Here is a 19336-nt window from a genome sequence, read left to right as displayed (position 1 = left end):
GCTAGGAGCAAAGCCAGAAGTTCCTGGCTCAAGGGCCTTGCCCCTGTTCTCACAGTCAGACCAATCACCATATTTAGGGTCAGGAAGGAATGGTGGGGGGTTTTCCTACCTCTATAGTGGGGGGCATGGCCCTCTACCCAGCACCTCTTGAGAATATGTTGACAACATTTCATGGAGGTAAAACATTGGCTGCGGAGGTTCTCTTGCTTTACCTATGGCAGGTTAGGGTGTAAGGTCTATGTTGTGTCAGGGTTGAAGGTAGACTTACGTAGAGCTTAGGGCCATGTGTAGACAAAATGAGAGGCATGTTTTCATGACACTTTAAAGCGGGCTAAATGCTTTTGCACCGCTTTAATGGTGTTCATGTTTGCATCCCTCAGTGACATATTGCACATTAATTCCAGCCACTGTAGGAAATTCAGCGATGTAATGCACCTTAAATGACTTGGGGCGCAACAAACTAAAACTGCTTTGAGGAGTTTTAGTTTGCTGCTCCCACAGCCACAGAGTGAAGCACCAGACTCCGTACAGCTCCACAGCTCTGCAGGAAGTCCTGCAGGCAGCCTGACAGCAGCCCAGGAAAGCAGCTCTGCCCAAGAAAAGCAGCGAGCCTGATCTTTTTTTTTCTTCAACCCTTGGAGCCTGCCTACCTGAGCTGCATGGGGCCCAGTGCTTCCCTCCACAGCTGCAGTGTCCCCCTGGACCACCCGAGCTGGGGCCCTGCAGGTGGGTGCTGCCTATGGGGAGCTGCAACTTCTGTGGAGGGAAGCACCAGCCCCCTCCCGCACAACCCAGGGACTGCCCCGCCCAGCGGCAGCTCACCCTCCCCTCCCCACCAGAGAGGCAGGTAAGTCAGCAGGGTGTTTGCACGATACGGGGGTTTAATCAGCTCTAAATTGAAGTGGTATTTTTTCAGAACTGACCACTTTATTTAGGACTCCTGTTTCATCTACACACACCCTAGGTTATGATTGTATAGAATCATAAAAAAGTAGGGTTGAAACAGATCTCAGGAAATCATTTAGTCCAAACTCCAGCTCAAAGCAGCACCATCCCCAAATAAATGATTTCAACCACAGTTTTGTTGAGCTGGGCTTTAAAGACCTCCAAGGATAAAGAATCCACCAGCTCTCTAAGAGAACCTGTTTCAGTGGTTCACCACCCCCCAGTGAGAAAGTTTTGTCCTAATATCTAACCTAAACTTCCCTTGCTGCAATATGAGACCATTGCTCCTTGTTCTGTCATCTGTCACCACTGAGAATAGTCTAGAATGATCCTCTTTGGAACCTCCCTTCAGGTAGTTAAAAGCTGCTATCAAATCCCTTCTCATTCTTTTCTTCTGCAGACTAAATAAACACAGTTTCCTCAGCCTCTCCTCATAAGTTATGTGCCCCAGCACCAAATTATTTTCATTGCTCTCTGCTGGACTATCTCCAAATTGTGCACTTCCTTTCTACAGTGGGGGGGCCAAAACTGGACACACTACTCCAGATGTGGAGTGTAGAATACAGTAAAATAATTACTTTCCTCAATCAGCTAGCAACATTCTTGTTAATGTAGCCCAATATGCTATTTGCCTTCTTGGCAACAACAGCACACTGCTGACTTGTATCAATCTTAATGTCCACTGTAACCCCCAGGTCCTTTTCTGCAGAGCTGTTGCTTAGCCAGTCAGTCCCCAGGCAGTAGTAGTGCATGGGATTGGTCCATCCTAAGTGAAGGACTTTGCACTTGTCTTTGTTGAACCTCATAAGATTTCTTTCAGCTCAATCCTCCAATTTGTCTAGGTCACTCTAGCCCTACAATCCTAGCCCTACCCTCCAACATATCTACTATACCCCACAGCTTAGTGTCATCTGTAAAATTTCTGAGGGTGCAGTCCATTCCATCTTCCAGATCCAGACGTTGAACAAAACTAGCCCCAAGACTGACCCCTGAGGCACTCCACTTGATACCAGCTGCCAACTAGAATTTGAGCTATTGATTACTACTCATTGAGCCCCACAATCCAGCTAGCTTTTTGTCCTCCTTACAGTCCATTCATCTAACCCATACTTCCTTAGCTTGCTTGCATGAATGCTGTGGGAGACAGCATCAAAAGCCTTGCTGAAGTCATGGTATACTACATCTACTGATTTGTCCACATCCACAGAGCCATTTATCTGATCATAGAAGGTAATCAGGTTAGCCAGGTATGACTTGCCCTGGGTGAATACATACTGATTGTTCCTAATCAGCTTCTTCTCCTCCAAGTGCTTAGAAATGGATTCTTTGAGGACCTGCTCCATTATTTTTCCAAGAACTGAGGTGAGACTGAATGGTCCGTAGTTCCCTGGATCCTCTTCCTTCCCTTTCTTAAAGATGGGTGCTATATTTGCCCTTTTCCAATCATCCAGGACCTCCCCAGTTGCCACAAATTTTTCATGATAATGGTCAGCAGCTCTGCAATTACATCAGCACCCCCAGATGCATTGCATCTGGCCCCATGGATTTGTACATGTCCATCTTTTCTAAATAGTCCTAACCTGTTCTTTCACCACTGAGGGCTGCTTACTTTCTCCTCAAATGGTGTTGTCCTGTGCAGTAGTCTGGGAGCTGACCTTGCCTGTGAAGACTGAGGTAAAAAAAAAACCATTGAATACTTCAGCCTTTTCTGCATCATCTGTCACTAGGTTGCCCCTCCCATTCACTTTCCCTGACCTTCTTCTTGTTGCTAACATACTTGTAGAAACCCTTCTTGTTAACCTATTGGATAACAAGATGGTATCCTGTATGGGATCATTTGGATAGGGATGGCCATGCCTTGGGCAGGGGCTTGGACTAGATAACCTCTGGAGGTCCCTTCCAGTCCTACTTTGCTATGCCTCTATAAATTTGTTATACTTTTTCATGTATAGAATCTGATGATTTCCCCTCCATTTAACATGGTGGGAAAGCACCTCATCTTGGAATTGAGCACAAGGAGGTGGATGGGCAGGCAGCTGCTATGGCTCTGTCTCCAACTCCAACCCTGGCCCTGGGTTGGAGCTGCAACTGCTGCCTTGCCCCTCACTACCTCTGGTCCCCCACAGACACCTCTGCACCACCTTTTCTGTTCCCCCCTACTTGTGACAGCAGTTGGTGACTGACAACTCTGACTTGGTCCTGGGCTATGGTCAAAGCAAGCACATGTTCTGTGACCCAGGCTTAAGTGGGGCCAGAGCCAGACAGCAAGCGGTAGGGTGGGGGATGGGGGCAGAGATGGTGGGGAGACAGGGGAGAAACAGCAGAAAGGCAGGCACAGAGGTCAAGTGGTGGGAGGGGCAGGTGATGAGCTGTGACTTCCCCAACACCTGCCCTTCCCACTGCCTGCCTTACTTCAGTGGTGGTGGGGATGAATTTAAGATAACCTTCTAATAATTAGATTCTATACAAGAAAACTTAAAATAAATGTACACATCTTCCATGTACAGAATCTAAGCATTTGGTGAGGTCACTTATATTGAAAGTCATTTTAGATTTAGATAAATATGGTATACTATCCAAGTCTAACTAAACAGATGGTTTCCATTAATATATAGTCAAGCCATGACTTTCTACTCTTTACATTTTCTTTCCCATTATTACGTATATGTACAAAAGATACTAAAGGCACCAAACAGCACAGTATATATAAGGAATATTTTTCTGATTCCAATTGCCCTTTGGATAATCCTGAAAAGTCAAGGGAATATCTCTGCATACTACATATACACTGTAACTCTGTTACGTATTTAATCAATGGATGCAAATAAACGGAGAATTAAATGATGACACTTTTCAGCTGACATCTGTAACACTTTTCTGCTGCCAAGTTGTTAGTCACAGAAAGTACTGAACTAACTACATACATGATGCACTAAAATTGACTGAAATGGGGGATTTTGCTCTGTAATGATATCCATGAAATATTGGAATAGAGGTCAACTGTACCATCTTAAATAAAAGACAGGCACTGGTGGAGTATCAAACATTTGTAACACCCAGTAGTGAATTGTTGGATACTGTTAGCTAAAAATATATATTTTTTAAGATTTCCTTTTTTTGCTAAGTAGATCCTTCTACAGTGTACATATAACTCCTTAAGTTACTCCAGCAGCTCCCTAACTCAGGGATCATCTCTAAATTATAACCAAGTCTTCCCTTTAACAATACCTGCAAAAATCAAACAACACAAATATCAATTAGGCTAGGAATTGGGAGATCATCCTGAGCTTTGGAGCAGCTAGTTACAGCGAGACAATGGTTCTGCAGAGGTTACCTACTGTATTGTTCCACAAATAAACTTTGTTGTTTAGTTCTTCTCATTCATGTGTGCTTGCGTTTATTGAACTTTATGATCACTACATTCAAGTTGGTGAAAATATTCACTGCAAGTTACCATTAGTTGTTTGTTTCACCCCTTTCCAAGTCTTAAAATAATCTTGATAATGTACTTAAATATATGCTGAATAGTTTGAGCAAACTTTTTTTAAACATTCTTTCCATTGTATTGTTAAGCTTAGCCATTCTTGGCGCATTATTACTTAATGTAGCAGGGAACTCCTGGCCCTGTTATGAGTAAGTTTTGATTAGGTAAGGAACCAGGGGTCAGGCAGCTAGTGAAGCAATTGATTACAACTGGCCGTAAGGGAGAGAGGCAGAAGGGCCAATCATGTGACCTAAAGGAGGCTGGGCTGGGGAATATAAGCCTAGTCCAGAAGCAGGTAAGGAGTGGCTCCTGTTTGAAGCATAGAGAGGAGACTGAGAGAAAGGAGCTGTGGGGGGCAGACACAGGCCCTCACAAGCTACCCTGGGGGAGCCATAAGCAAGACGGCTCTGACGAAGGGCAGGGCAACACCTTACCCCAAGTGAGGGAGTCTATCTGTTGTGAAGCAGTTGGCTTATGGTTTGTTTTTCATTTTGGACTTTTAACTGGAGGACCAGGTCATGACTATAGGAGTGGAGAAGGCCATGGGCAGGGGTGCCTGAGTGTGCTTCCCTGCAATAAGGACCATGAGTCAGCCTCAAGGCAGAAGGACAGAGACTACCAGGATGAAGGTGGACCCTGAGGAAAGGCGGGCTGCCATCACAGCAAGGCTGATTACCAGAGGCTGAGGACTTAAGAAGTGAGCCAAGGTGAAGGGTATGATCAGAGAGAAAAAAAGAGCTAAAGCTGTGACAGCTGAAACCCCAACAAGCACTCAGAAGCCTATCTGAGCCCCCCACCCTTACAGGGGAAGTACTAGAAAAAGAGTAAAGGCTCCAAAGTAGAGCTAGCTGGACCAGATGGACCAGGACCCATGAGGTTACACCTGGCCCCAGGGACCACTGCCCATACAACCAGCAGAACAACATTAAATGTCACAGCAGGCAAGAGACTGGAGATGAGGGTATATCAAGTAAGGAACAACAAGTGGAGTGGACCATAAGGGGGATCAGCTGCCAGGGTGGCTTCCCGCCCCCCACTTTGGATCCACTTTGGACGGCGACACAAGGCCTGCATTGTCGTAGTCAACCGGTGCTTATGCAGCTGGTGCCGCCAGGCAGGTTTTGGGTTCCTTGATAATGACCCATGCTTTCGTGTGGGGGACTTGCTGGGGTGGGATGGGCTTCATCTCTCTCATAAAGGCAAGTGTTTCTTCTCTTCCAGGTTGGCTGATCTCGTACGGTGAGCTTTAAACTAGCCACGCCGGGGGAGGGGGCCGCAGGAAGACGAGGAGACACCATCCGAGCAGGACAGGTGACAAAGGCAAGGAGTGCTAAGGTAAGAAATGGGGGTCCAGACAGTCTCCCTAAATGGGGGGTGGCACACACAGTCTTGCAAGGCCTTAAATGCCTATATACCAATGCTCGCAGTATGGGGAATAAGCAGGAGGAACTCACCCTCAGAATAGCTAGTTCAAACCCAGATGTCATAGGGCTAACAGAAACATGGTGGGATTCGTCCCATGACTGGGCAGTTAGCATTAGGGGCTATAGGCTTTACAGGCGGGATAGAGAAGGAAGAAAAGGTGGGGGTGTGGCGCTCTATGTCAAGGAGCACTACACATCCTCTGCCAGCAGGATGGGATCAGAGGAAAGGGAGGTTGAAGTGCTCTGGGTTAATATTCAAGGGGACCGTTGGGAGAGTGATTTGACAGTGGGGATCTACTATAGACCCCCCAACCAAGGGGAGAAGCTGGACCGGGAATTTTCAGGCCAACTTGCGAAGGCACTTAGGGCAAGGGATGTAGTTGTCATGGGTGATTTTAATTACCCAGGCATCTGCTGGGAGGAACAGTCAGCCAGGACAGACCGTTCCAGGAGGTTCCTGGCTGAGATACAGGACCTCCACTTAATCCAGGAGGTGCACAGTCCCACCAGAGGTAACGCCCTGTTGGACCTGGTCCTGGCCACAGGCAATGACCTGGTAAGGGGCCTCCAGGGTCTTGATCACCTGGGCAATAGCAATCATCGCTTGCTGGAATTCACCATCCAGCGCAGGGTGTCAAGGGCCTGCAGCAAGACGGTAGCCCTAGACTTCAGGAGGGCCAATTTCAACAAGTTGAGGAGACTAGTGGGGGAGGCGCTGGGGTCCTTGAGGGCAGGGGAATTCAGTGTCCAGGGCGAGTGGTCGTTCCTTAAGGAAACGATACTCAGGGCCCAGGGGGAGTCCATCCCAACAAGAAGCAAGGGGGGCAAGAGTGCCCGGAAGCCCCCCTGACTCACGAAGGGCGTCCGGGAATGCCTGCTTGCCAAAAAGGCGGTGTATGCCCAGTGGAAGGGGGGTGCTATCTCCAAAGAGGAGTATACCTCCTCTGCTCGGGCCTGTAGGGGGGCTGTCAGGAAAGCTAAGGCAGACATAGAGCTAGGACTAGCATCCAAGATCAAGGATAATAAAAAGTCCTTTTTCAAATACACAGAGAGGACAAAGAAGGCACCGGGTAACGTGGGGCCCCTGCAAGGTATGCTGGGCAATCTGGTGGTTGCGTCACAGGAGAAAGTGGAACTCTTTAACCAATTCTTCATGTCCATTTTCTTGCGCAGGGACCAGGACTTCCCCGCTGGGATACCAGATGGACTCGAGGGGAATGCCTCCAGACCTCAGGTTGGGGAGGACCGGGTTAGAGAGCTTCTGGAGGGGCTGGATGTGTTCAAGTCAGCGGGGCCAGATGCTCTCCACCCCAGGATGCTGAGGGAGCTAGCAGGGGTTATTACAGGGCCCTTGGCATGGCTTTACGAGTGCTCGTGGTGCTCAGGCCAGGTGCCAGATGACTGGAAGATAGCTAATGTGGTCTCCATCTTCAAAAAAGGGAAGAGGGAAGACCCGGGCAACTATAGGAGCACATCTGTGATGGGCCGGCTTCAGGGATGATGCTCAAGGGCAACCACCACGGTTTCATTATGGGCAGGTCTTGTCAGACCAACCTGATTGCCTTCTATGATCAGGTCACAAAGGCAATGGATTCAGGTGTTGCCGTGGACGTAATCTTTCTAGACTTCAGCAAGGCCTGTGACACCGTCTCCCACCCTATCCTCATTAAAAAACTAGGCGACTGTGGCATTGATGCCTACACAGTCAGATGCATTGCAGATTGGCTGAAGGGTCATATTCAGAGGGTGGTGGTGGACGGGTCATATTCAACATGGGGGGAAGTGGGCAGCGGAGTCCCCCAGGGCTCGGTCCTGGGGCCTGCACTGTTCAATTTCTTCATCAGCGATTTGGACAACGGGGTGAAATGCAACCTGTTTAAATTTGCTGATGATACCAAAATTTGGGGTGAGGTGAGCAAGCTAGTAGGGAGGAAAAGACTGCAACAAGACCTGGATAGGTTACAGGAGTGGGCTGACATAAACAAGATGCATTTCAATACTGACAAGTGCAGGGTGCTGCACTTAGGCAGTAGAAACCAGCAGCACACTTATAGAATGGGAAACTCCCTTCTTGAGAGGACAGAGGCAGAAAGGGATCTTGGAGTCATTATTGACTCCAAGATGAACATGGGCCGGCAATGTGAGGTCTCGGTTGGCAGGGCTAACCACACCTTGTCATGCATCCACAGGTGCATCTCAAGTAGAGCCAGGGAGGTGATCCTCCCCCTCTATGCGATGCTGGTCAGGCCACAGCTGGAGTACTGTGTCCAGTTCTGTGCGCCCCATTTCAGGAGGGACGTGGACAACATTGAAAGGGTCCAGCAGAGCGCCACCCACATGATCCGGGGACAACAGGGCAGACCCTACATTGAGAGACTGCGGGACCTGAACCTGTTCAGCCTTCACAAGAGAAGGCTGAGGGGAGACATGGTGACTGTCTATAAACTCAGTAGGGGGGACCAGAAGCATTTAGGGGAGACGCTGTTTCCCCTAGCGCCCCCTGGCACAACAAAGAACAATGGACACAAGTTATTAGAGAGTAGATTCAGTTTAGACATCCGCAAGAACTAATTCACAGTTAGGGCGGCTAGGAGCTGGAACCAACTTCCTAGGGAAGTGGTGCTGGCTCCTACCTTGGGGATCTTTAAGAAGAGGCTTGATGCCTACCTGGCTGAACTCATTTGAGTCCAGTCTTTTTCTCCCCCCCAGGCGGGGGGTCAGATTTGAAAATCTACAAGGTCCCTTCTGACCCTACTTCTATGATTCTATACCAACCTAACTTTTGTAATACTATCATCACTGTTCTTTGATTAGCTAGCCCTGGGCTTGGGCCAAGATTCAACAAAAACTCTTGAGCCTTTTTGCTGAGTTTCAGTGAAAGCAAAACACTATTTTAAGTTGTAGGACTAAAGCCCCTGTTCTCCCAAACCCATAATAAAGTGTTGTGTAGGTATGAAAATAAATTGAAACAATTATCTTTTCCCCTATATTTTTCACCTTCTCTTTTAATATAATGATAGACTATCAAAAAATAATAATACAGCTTCTGGTAATATTTCACTCAACTCAGTTATCGTTGGCCTACATGCGTTTTATTATACAAGCATTTACTTTATAATTGTATAAATAGCTCTTTAATAGCTAGCTATTCTTTACCCTCAGGCTGCAATATCAGTTATTAAAATACTGGATACTGTGAGAATGAACGTGCAAAAGACGTGACTATTATAGAGGGTAGATTTCTAAACTGATACACAACTATAGATTTAGGAAAATAAGTGAGGACATATTACAGACCTACTTTTCCATTTTAAAGTCCTTCTAGAGATAAAACCAAAATTAAGGCAATCAGACTTTTTATCGACATGACCAATTCCTTACATTAGTCCATCTTTCTCAGTGAAAAATGGATCCAATTAGCACATCACTTATTGTTTCGTCCAGTCTACGTTTAATTTTTTAGAAGCCTCAAAATATGAGGCTTTCACCACTCATCTGGGAAGACTGTTTCCTTATTTGATGTCTATGGTTAGCCATCAACTTATTACCTGTAACACCTTAAAATGGTTGTGTGGGAATTAGCTAGTACTTGAGATGATCCAAATGTTAATACAAGAAGGTTTTTTCCCACTGGGAACAGCTTTTTTTCTAAAAAAGTTATTTGTGAAAATATATTAACATATTTTACTTTTCTTTCCTTTTCAGCATATTTATTATAAAATATATCAACAAGTTATGAGTACTGTTCAGTTACTTAACCTGCTTTTTCAGCTACTTAACAATATTGATATAATAAAAAAGTCTCCCAAAAAGGAAAAAAATGCAAAATGAAAAAGGAAAAGTAGATCCTTTCCAAGTGAAAATAAATTCATTTTTTTTATTTTTCACAGGCTTTTCCCCCATTCTTGAAGGATGCAAAAGACAGAATCTAAACTATCCCCATTTTCCACAAATGGATGGCAACATTATTCTCTTCATTTACCATTTTTTTTATTTCCTTTCCTTTTTATGGTGCATGATTACTCTACTGAACCAGATGGGCTTCACATTCCAACCTAAAAAGTTAAAATTTCAGCTCTTGTTGTAGAGAAAAATGAACAACGGTACTAATAAAGTGCCTGTGAGCCACAAACTGCCATTCACAGATTACACCTGCAAAGGCTGGGAAAGTTCATGTCTTCAATTTGTGGCTTATCAAGACAACTTGCATAAAAGCACAGTATCACTACGAGGCACAGAATTACAATGTACTAAAATTTCAGCTTTCCTAGAACTCACGACAGGAAGAAAAATAAGAGAAGAAAGCTATTTACTTTAAATGACAGACTAAATTACACCATTCTCTTAAATGTACACATTTGAGTCAGTGAATTTCTACAAGGGAAGGTTCTTGACAGCTTCACTGAATCATGAAACCAAGAAAACAAAAAAAAAGAATGCTGTGGCAATATGTGGGCTTAAGCCAAATCAAATGAGTTATCCCAAATGCATGCCAGAACTAAAAATAAAGTTAGCAAAAAATCATTTTCTATTTTCATCTCATATTTGAGATAACCCTCTTGTTCCAATTACTAAATCCCAGTCTCAGAATTTCCTTCTTTCATATTAGCTTCTCTAGACATAATATTTTATCTTCAACTCCAGACTTCTAAGCCTTTTTAAAACCTTAAAGTACAACCACTTTCTCTGTCATATTTGCAAAATAAATCATTAGATTCTGAGAAGTGAAGAGCCCGCATTCTGCAGATTACTGGACCTTCACCTTAAGAAGATTTAGGTCAAGAATTCAATCATCATCTCTAAGAGATGTTTCCTTCTCACTTCCAGCACCAGAAAAGTAAAGACAAATTAAATGCTACTGTTTGGGCAGCAACATGTCTCCAGTCAGTTCTGCAGCTACATTCACCAAAAACAAAATTAAAAAAAAATATTGCACCACACACAACCAGAGGAGGAAAAACAACGCGGTAGATTTATTTTGCCTGGTTTGAATCATGCCATATTAAAAATTAAAGAGTCCCTTTTTGCATTTTATCTGCATACTTAAATCCCATTGCCACTCAACCACTTGCAGATGTTTCTAGATGTCACAAAAATTTAAACTACATTTCTGAAAATCCATATAGAAAATGGAAATTTTCTGACTATCATGCATTAGTTAACATATTTACTCAAATACAAGATGACCCTCGATATAAGATGACCCCCCCCCATAATTACATTCTATGCACAGAAAATTTATACATTTATTATAATTTTCCATGTATGGACTCTAATTATTAGACGATCAGCTTAAATTCATCCTCCAACTATTACTCCAGGTGGTAGGGAGAGAGGTGAGAAAGGGGGCAGTAATGGGACAGGTGGTGGGGGACAGACACTGGGGGAGGTAGTAGGGGAAGGGCATATAGCGGGCAGTAATAAGGCATGCAGTGGGGAGCAAGTGGTAGGGGTCAGGCAGTGTGAAGGCAGTGGAGAAGACAGTGAGAGAGGCAGGCAGCCTGCCCCCTCCTACCTATCCCCTCCACATAGCCCGTCCACTATGCCTGCCCCCCTCCCCGCCACAGCTTCAGGCTGCCCCAATTTGTCATTCCCTTGTTTCCCGCTCTTTGCTGTTTCTACACTCAGCTTCAGTCAAACACCACCCCTTCCTTCCATCTCCCCCCATACCTAAAGTCTCTCTTCCCTGCCTGCCCCACCACCCCATGCAGCTGGCTGTAGCAGGGACAGAGCCTATCAGTGGGTGCATCTCCACATGCAAATAAGCCAGAAGCAGTTTACTCTTGAGTAAACTTTTTAAGAATAAACTGTCCTGGGCACATATCTACTCATTCAGGGACTGCTCCCACTCCCTGCAGCCCTTCAGCCGGCTCCTGCAACAGTCAGGGGGAGCTCTGGACTCCCTCTTTGTGCTAGGCCAGGGACAAGGAGACAGCTATCTCTTGCCTGAGCAGCAAGCAGCTCCTGGGGACAGGAAACAATTTCCCACCCTCTGCTGCTCAGCTGACTGGGAGTACATTTGCTCCCGGTCAGGCATCTACATGTGCGCTACCATTCAGTTACTAATCACAAGTAAATTTGCTACTTTAATTTGTGGGTAGCAAATTTAATCATGATTACAGCCAATTACTATGCATTAAGCTTGTGCCAATTACTGTGCAGGAAATATCTATAGACATGGACACTTACTGTGCAGTAATTAGCTCTACTGCGCAGTAAATTTTCTTATGTAGATGCACCCAGTAGGGAGCAAAAGTAATGAGGAGTTCAGCAGAAGGAGAGAGAGATGGGGAAACAGTGCAGTGGGGGAGTAGACTTGGGGCTGCAAGGGAAGAGTGGAGGGACATGCAGAGGCAGTGGGAAATGCAGGCAGCAGTTGCAGTTCAATTTCCAGCTCCAGCCCCACCCCAGGGTTAAGACTAGAGCTGCAGCAGCTGCCTGCCTCTCCACTGCTTTATGATCCATTGTAAGCTGGGGGGGGAGGGTTTCCCCCATGTAAAATGGGTGCTGGGAACCCTCATCTTCTAATCGAGTGAATACAATATGTAGCTTGCCTGTCCAAAATGAATAGTTATTATATTTGCCATTAAAACAATTAATTGTTTCCTTTAGTCTGAAAAGCCCTCTTAACATTTTATGAATTGACAAGGAACCACTTAACACAAAGTGCATGAGAATTCAAGGTTTTCAGGAGAAATCCAGGATGAAAATCATGTATACAATTTGTGTGAAGGAGCATAATATGAAAAACAATTCTGCAACAGATTTACAGATATCAGAAACAAATGATTACTAGCTCATCAATGAATGTGGAAAAAAGTTCATTAGTGATGCATTTGATTCGAGAGCATTTATGCATACCTAATCAGAAAACTATTGCTTAAGGCAGTCTCAGGTTGATTATTGTCATCCATATATGAATACTAAAGAGCTAATCAAGCTGGAATTTTGTACTTAAAATAACAACTATTTCTTATAAGAATTCTCATGTCTTCTCCAGAATGGTACCCAGTAGTGTCCAAAATGAAGGCTGTGCATCTCACTTAATACTGAATCAGTACTCAAATGCAAAAAAAAAAAACATATTAGGTAGTTTAAACTAGTTTTGCCAGGGAATGGAGACCAAAGACCTAAGGTAAGTGGGGAAGTGGGTGACTTGGAGGAAGCACAAGCAGAAGGGTGCAACAAGGGAGGCCTTTTCATTCTTCCTGAGAAAGCAAAGCCATCAGCTGTTATCTGAGGTGTCTATACACAAATGCATGGAGCCTGAGAAACAAGGAGGAAGAACTGTAGCAGACAGCCCCCTTTGCACATTTCCCTTCTGAACATTGATATAACAGAAGCCCCTTCTTGCCTGTAACCCATATTTTGTGCATTTGTTTTTCCTTCTAAGTGTTGGCAGAGACTTAGCACACTCATCGCATGGGTGTGGCAAGGCTCAGAGCAAGTCAGAAAGCTGAAGTGGCTTTCTGTAGGAGAAACCTGCAAACTACATCTACATATCAATTAAGCTTAGTGTCACTAAAGAAAACAAAAGAACTAAAATATCCACTTCAAAGACTGTAAATATATCCTGGTGCTAACCTAACTAGCTTACTGTCCCCAGTAGCCTTTGATTCTCACTCCCTCACGCTGCATTTTTATATATTTCTCAAAAAGTGCGTTTTTATATTTCATCTGTTTCATCTTTACCATGGCATTGTTGTTTTATACTTTTAAACCTTTAAGGAATATACTCCCTGTAGAATGAAGTTACATCATTCATTGTTAAAAACTGCATTGAAATTGTCATTGTAAAGTGATAAAATCTGCTATATTGGGCAGTCCCTTGAATGAATAGTCTTTTGAATGAGTCCCTTGAATGAATATGAATGACAAACCAAGCACCTCTGGTTGTTAATTGACAATAGCCTAGCCAGTGGAACTTAACATTACAAAACTCTACAATCCATTTTAAGCTAATCAAGGCAAGGAACCGATTCCTGGAACTGAGCACCCACCCTATTGGCTATTCCTGTAACCCATCACAATACAGCCATTAAGTCAAGGGTGGACTCCAGAAACTTCAGGTACCAGCAGGCAGAGACCCCTGTAACTAACAGCTGTCAGGTACTACTTCAAACCCAGGTGGGACAGCAACCTCCAGACTGGGCAGCCAAGATTTTGCTGGAGGATCACACAAGTCTGCCAGAAAGGGATAAAAGACAGTTAAGCATGACCCTCTGTGGCACTGTGTCATCCAGCACCTGACCTACTGAGACAGAAACACAAGCAAGTGACCCCCTTTTGAAGAAGACATTGCCTTGAAGGAAGCTGACCATTGACAGCAGACTCCAGGGCCTTGGATAAATAGATATACTGACACCAGTGCTTTCACAATCACTACAGCAGCTACTCTACGCTATATTACATGGGTTTAAATTACATGGTTTTGAATGAGAGAGAGAGAGAGAGTAGCCAACAGAACTAGAAGTCCTCACATGAAACTATGATGTAACTGGAATAGCAGAGATTTGGTGGCATAGTTTGCATGACTAAAGTACTGCCATGGATGGATATAAACTCTTCAGGAAGGACAGGCAGGTGAGAAGAGGCAAAGAAGTTTCTCTTTATGTAAAAGAGCTGTGTGATTGTTCAGAGCTCCAGAATGAAACTGGAGACAGGCCTGTTGAAAGTCTCTGGGTTAGAGTCAGAAGGGAGAGCAACAAGAGTGATGTCATGATATAGAGTCTGCTATAGACCTCCAGACCAGGAAATTGAGGTGAATGAAGCTTTTTTCCAAACAGCTAGCAGAAGTTTCCAGAGCACAGGTCATGGTTCTTATGTGGACTTCAATCACCCTCACATGGTAGGAGTGCAAAACACCAGTGCACAGGTAATCCAGGAAGTTTTTGGACAGTGTTGGAGACAACTTCCTGATGCAAGTGCTGGAGCAGCTAACTAGAGGCTGTGCTTTTCTTGACCTGCTGCTCACAAATAGGAACATTTGGTGAGGAATGTAGAAGTGAATGGCAATTTGGACAGCAGTGACCACAAGATGATTGAGTTCGTGAGGAAAGGTGGGAAGAGTAGCAGAGTTCAAAAAAGCAGACTTTGAATCACTCAGGGAGCTGATGGACAGAATCCCCTGGGAGGCTAGTCTGAAGGGGAAAGGAGTTCAGGAGATCTGGTTGTATTTTAAAGAAATCCTACTGAAGGCACAAACCATCCTAATGCACAGGAATGTTAGCAAGAACGGCAGAAGATAAGCTTGCCTTCTCGGGAAACTCTTCAGTGAACTACAAGACACAAAGGAAGCTTACAAAAAGCAGAAACTTGAAAAAACAATTAAGGACTTGCTCAGACATGCAGGGATGAAATCAGGAAGGCCAATGCATACCTGGAGTTGCAGCTAGCCAGCGAGATGAAGGGTAACTAGAAGGGTTTCTATGTCAGCAAAAAGAGGAATATCAGAGAAAATGTGATTCCCTTACTAAATTGGGGATGCAAACTACTGACAGATGATGAGGAAAAGGCTGAAGTCCTCAATGCTTTTTCTACCTCAGTTTGCATAGGCAAGTTCAGATCTCAAACTACTACACCTGGCAGCAGTTTCAGGAGGGGATGAGCAGCTAACAGCAGTGAAAGAACAAGTTTGGGACTATTTAAAAAACCTGCATGTGCACAAACTTGTGGGGTTAGACACGAAGCCCAAGGGACCAAACCTGAGAGTGCTAAGGAAGTTGGCTCATGTGATTGCAAAACTACTGACCATTATCTTTGCAAACTCATGATATTTGGGAAAGGTTCTGGTTAACTGGAAAATGTCAAATATAGTGCCCATCTTTAAGAAAGGAAAGGAGGATCCAAGGAACTACAAGCCAGTCAGCCTCACCTGTGTCCCTGGGAAAATTATGGAGCACGTTTTCAAAGAATCCATTTTTAAGCACAGATGAGATAAAGGTGCTTAGGGAACAGTTAGCATAGATTCACTAGTGCAACCTGACCAACCTGATTGCCTTCTATGGTGAAATGACTGACTCACTGGATGTGGGGAAAGCAGTGGATGTGGTATACCTTGACTTCAGCAAAGCTTTTGATACAGTGTGCTGCATCATTCTCACAAGCAACCTAAGGAAGTACAGGTTGGAGGAATGGACTATAAGGTAGACAAAAAACTGGCTAGAGCATCAGGGTCAGGGGGTAGTAATCAATGGCTTAATGTCTAGTTGGCAGCCGATATTAAGTAGGTCCCAGAAGTCAGTCCTAGGGTCATTGTTGTGCAATATCTTAATTAATGACCTTGAAGATAGCATAGAGTGCACCTTCAACAAGTTTGCAGATGACACCAAGCTGTGGAGAGTAGTAGTAGAAACACTGGAGGGTAGGCCTAGGATTCAGTGACCTTTATAAATTGGAGGATTAAGCCAAAGAAATCTCAATGAAGTTCAACAAGGACAAGTAAGAAGAACTGCATTTAGAATGGAACAATCCTATGCACAAGTACAGGCTGGGGACTGACTAGCTAAGCAGCAGCTCTGCAAAAAAGGACCTAACTGAGAGGGGATTTAATAGAGGCCTTCAACTACCTGAAGGGTGGTTCTAAAGAGAAAGGAGCTAAACTGTTCTTCTCAGTGGTAGAACATGACAGAACAAGGAGCAATAGTCTCACATTGCAACAAGGGAAATTTAGGTTGGATATTATGAAAAAAATTCTCCCTAGGAGTGTAGCAAAACACTGCAACAGGATCCCCAGAAAGGTTGTGGAATGTCCATCCTTGGAGCTTTCTAAAACCCAGGTAGATAAAGCCTTGGCTGGGATGATATAGTTGTTGGTAGTTCAGCTTTGAGCAGGGGGGTGTACAAAATGACTTCCCGAGGTCCCTTCCAAACCTCATTTTTTGTATTCTATGAAAATAATACAAGATACCAAAGAACAAGACCACCTCAACCTCAATCATCAAGCTCCAGTACACTGTTGATGCTTTAGTGTGTGATCACTTAGAAGCAGACTTTCAGGCAATCATTAACATCTTTACCAAGGCATACAAGAAAATGTGATTGGTGCTTAACATTCATGACTAAGGTCCTCCATCAACAAGCTCTTAGTGAGCACACACCACATTCATGGTGAGACCCTGAAGAGCACTGAGTATTTGCCATACCTCAGAAAACATCTCTTGCAGAAAGCTGACATCAGTGAAGAAATCCAACACCACCTCAAATGTGCAAGTGAAGCCTTTGGACACCTGAGGACATGGTTGTTTCAATATCATGACATCAGATCTGAAACCAAACTCATGGTTTGTCAAGCAGCCATGATCCCCACCTTATCATATGGAGCTGAGATACAGACAATGTACAGAAGACACCTGAAGCTGCTGGAGAATTATCAATAATGTTGCCTGCAAAAGATCCTCCAACTCCAAAGGGTAGTCAGACACACCAACATTAGCATCCTTTTGCTCCGACTCTGGGGCCCCACATTGCTGCTGGGACCCTTCGAGCTGCCACCGGGGCGAAGCCGGAATTGTGGCCGGGCTCCTGGAACTTTCGCCTGGCTTGGCCTGCCAGATTGGTCCCCTTCTGGACCTGCGGGTTGACATGGCCTCGTGGAGGGCTGCTTGGGCTCCTGCCGCCTCTGCCCGGGCCTGTCGCCCGTCGCCAGGGTCACTCAGCTCCAACCCTGGGGCCCCGCTTACCTGCCAGGACCCTTTGAGCTGCCCCAGGCCTACCCAACCCCCGGGCAAGTCACCAGGGCAAAGCCAGAATTGTGGCTGGGCTGCTGAAACTCTTGCCTGGCCTGGCCTGGCCTGCTGGATCGATTCCCTTCCAGACCTGCGAGTTGACATGGTCTCATGGAGGGCTGCTCAGACTCCTGCCGCCTCTGCCCAGGCCCGCCACCCCTCGCTTGGGTTGCTGGACTCTGACTCCAGGGCCCCACATACCTGCCAGGACCCTTCCAGCTGCTCCCAGCCTGCCTGGCTCCCAGGCAGGTCACCAGGACAAAGCCAGAATTGTGGCCAGGCTCCTGGAACTGTCACCCGGCCTGGCCCACCAAATCAGCCCCCTTCTGGACCTCCAGGTTGACAAGATCTCATGGAGGGCTGCCCGGGCTCCTGCTGCATCAGCCTGGGCCTGTTGCCCCTCGCTAAGGTTGCTGGGCTCCGACCCCAGATTTTGAGCTGACCCCAGATTCAAGGCAGGTCACTCGGGCGAATCTGGAATTGTGGCTGGGCTCCTGGAACTCTCGCCCAGCCTGGCCCCAGGACAGGTCCCCTTCCAGAGCTGGAGGTTGACATGGCCTCATGGAGGACTGCCCGAGCTCCTGCTGCCTCAGCCTGAGCCAGCTGCCCCTCACAGGGGTCCTGAAAAACATGTCCCCCAAAATCTCCACGAATGTTTCCTCAAAATTTTGTGAATGTGGCACCCTGCCCCGGGGGGAGCCACCAAAAGTGTCCACTCACCTGGATCGAACAGTTGGGCAACACGTTTTGTACAACCCCTTATGGACTTCCAGGTGGAGGTCAGGCACCAGGTCAATCCCATGCATTCCAATGGGGATTTCCAGGCACACTGTCAACCCCATGCATTCCAATGTGGACTTCCAGGCACAATGTCAACCCGGGCATATCACTGGCAGGCCGGCCAGGCCCCAACGCCACCGGGGCAGCTTCCCTAGCACCATGTCAACCCAGGCCTGAGCAGCCGGCTCCTGCAGCCCCATGTCAACCCAGGCATTTCAATGGCAGGCCCCTCCAGCATGCCAACAGGAGGTTGGCAAGCTGGCCATGCCCCTTGCTCTCCATGACCATTGAGGCGATGATCATTCAACATCAGCTTCACTGGGCCAGCCACATCATTTGGATGTCTAACTCCAAAATCCCAAAGCAAATTTTATTCTTCCAGTTCAGTCAATGTGTACGCTCAAGAAAAAGGCAGAGAAAGTGCTTCAAGGATGTCCTCAAGGCCAACTGGAAAAAATGTAACATTGATATCAACCTGTGGGAGACTATCACCTAGGACTGCCCCAAGTGGAGAAAGAGTCTAATGTTTGGATCTTGCCTTCATTCTAGATGGTGACCTTTGTGGGGCAGAGTCTGTTCTTTTATTCATTTGTAGGGTACTGATAGAACTGGACCCTAACTGAGACCCATACTACTAACACAAGATAGAAAAGAAATAATAACTGCTGAAAGCCTTGCCTGGTAGAAATTATATGTTTCTTTGCTTTACTCTGAAACCTTACAATGACAACAGGAATAAAAAAAATGGGTGCAGCAAAAACAGCATCTCATGGACCAAGCCAAGAACCCAGAGCCACCCATCCTGCATGAAAACATATAAGAAAGTCTGATGTAACCTGGTGCTCGAAGTAAGCCAAATACACATACGTTTTTTGAAAGAACGTTTTCTCATAAGCACCATATACATTCACCTCGAATGATAGCTACAGATCATCACAAAGTGCTAGCCAATGTGATTTCTGAGTTATGTGATATGA

This window comes from Crocodylus siamensis, chromosome 3, assembly GCF_052110815.1.
Source record: "Crocodylus siamensis isolate JL-2025a chromosome 3, ASM5211081v1, whole genome shotgun sequence".
Lineage (NCBI taxonomy): Eukaryota > Metazoa > Chordata > Crocodylia > Crocodylidae > Crocodylus > Crocodylus siamensis.
This window is presented reverse-complemented; position numbering follows the sequence as displayed.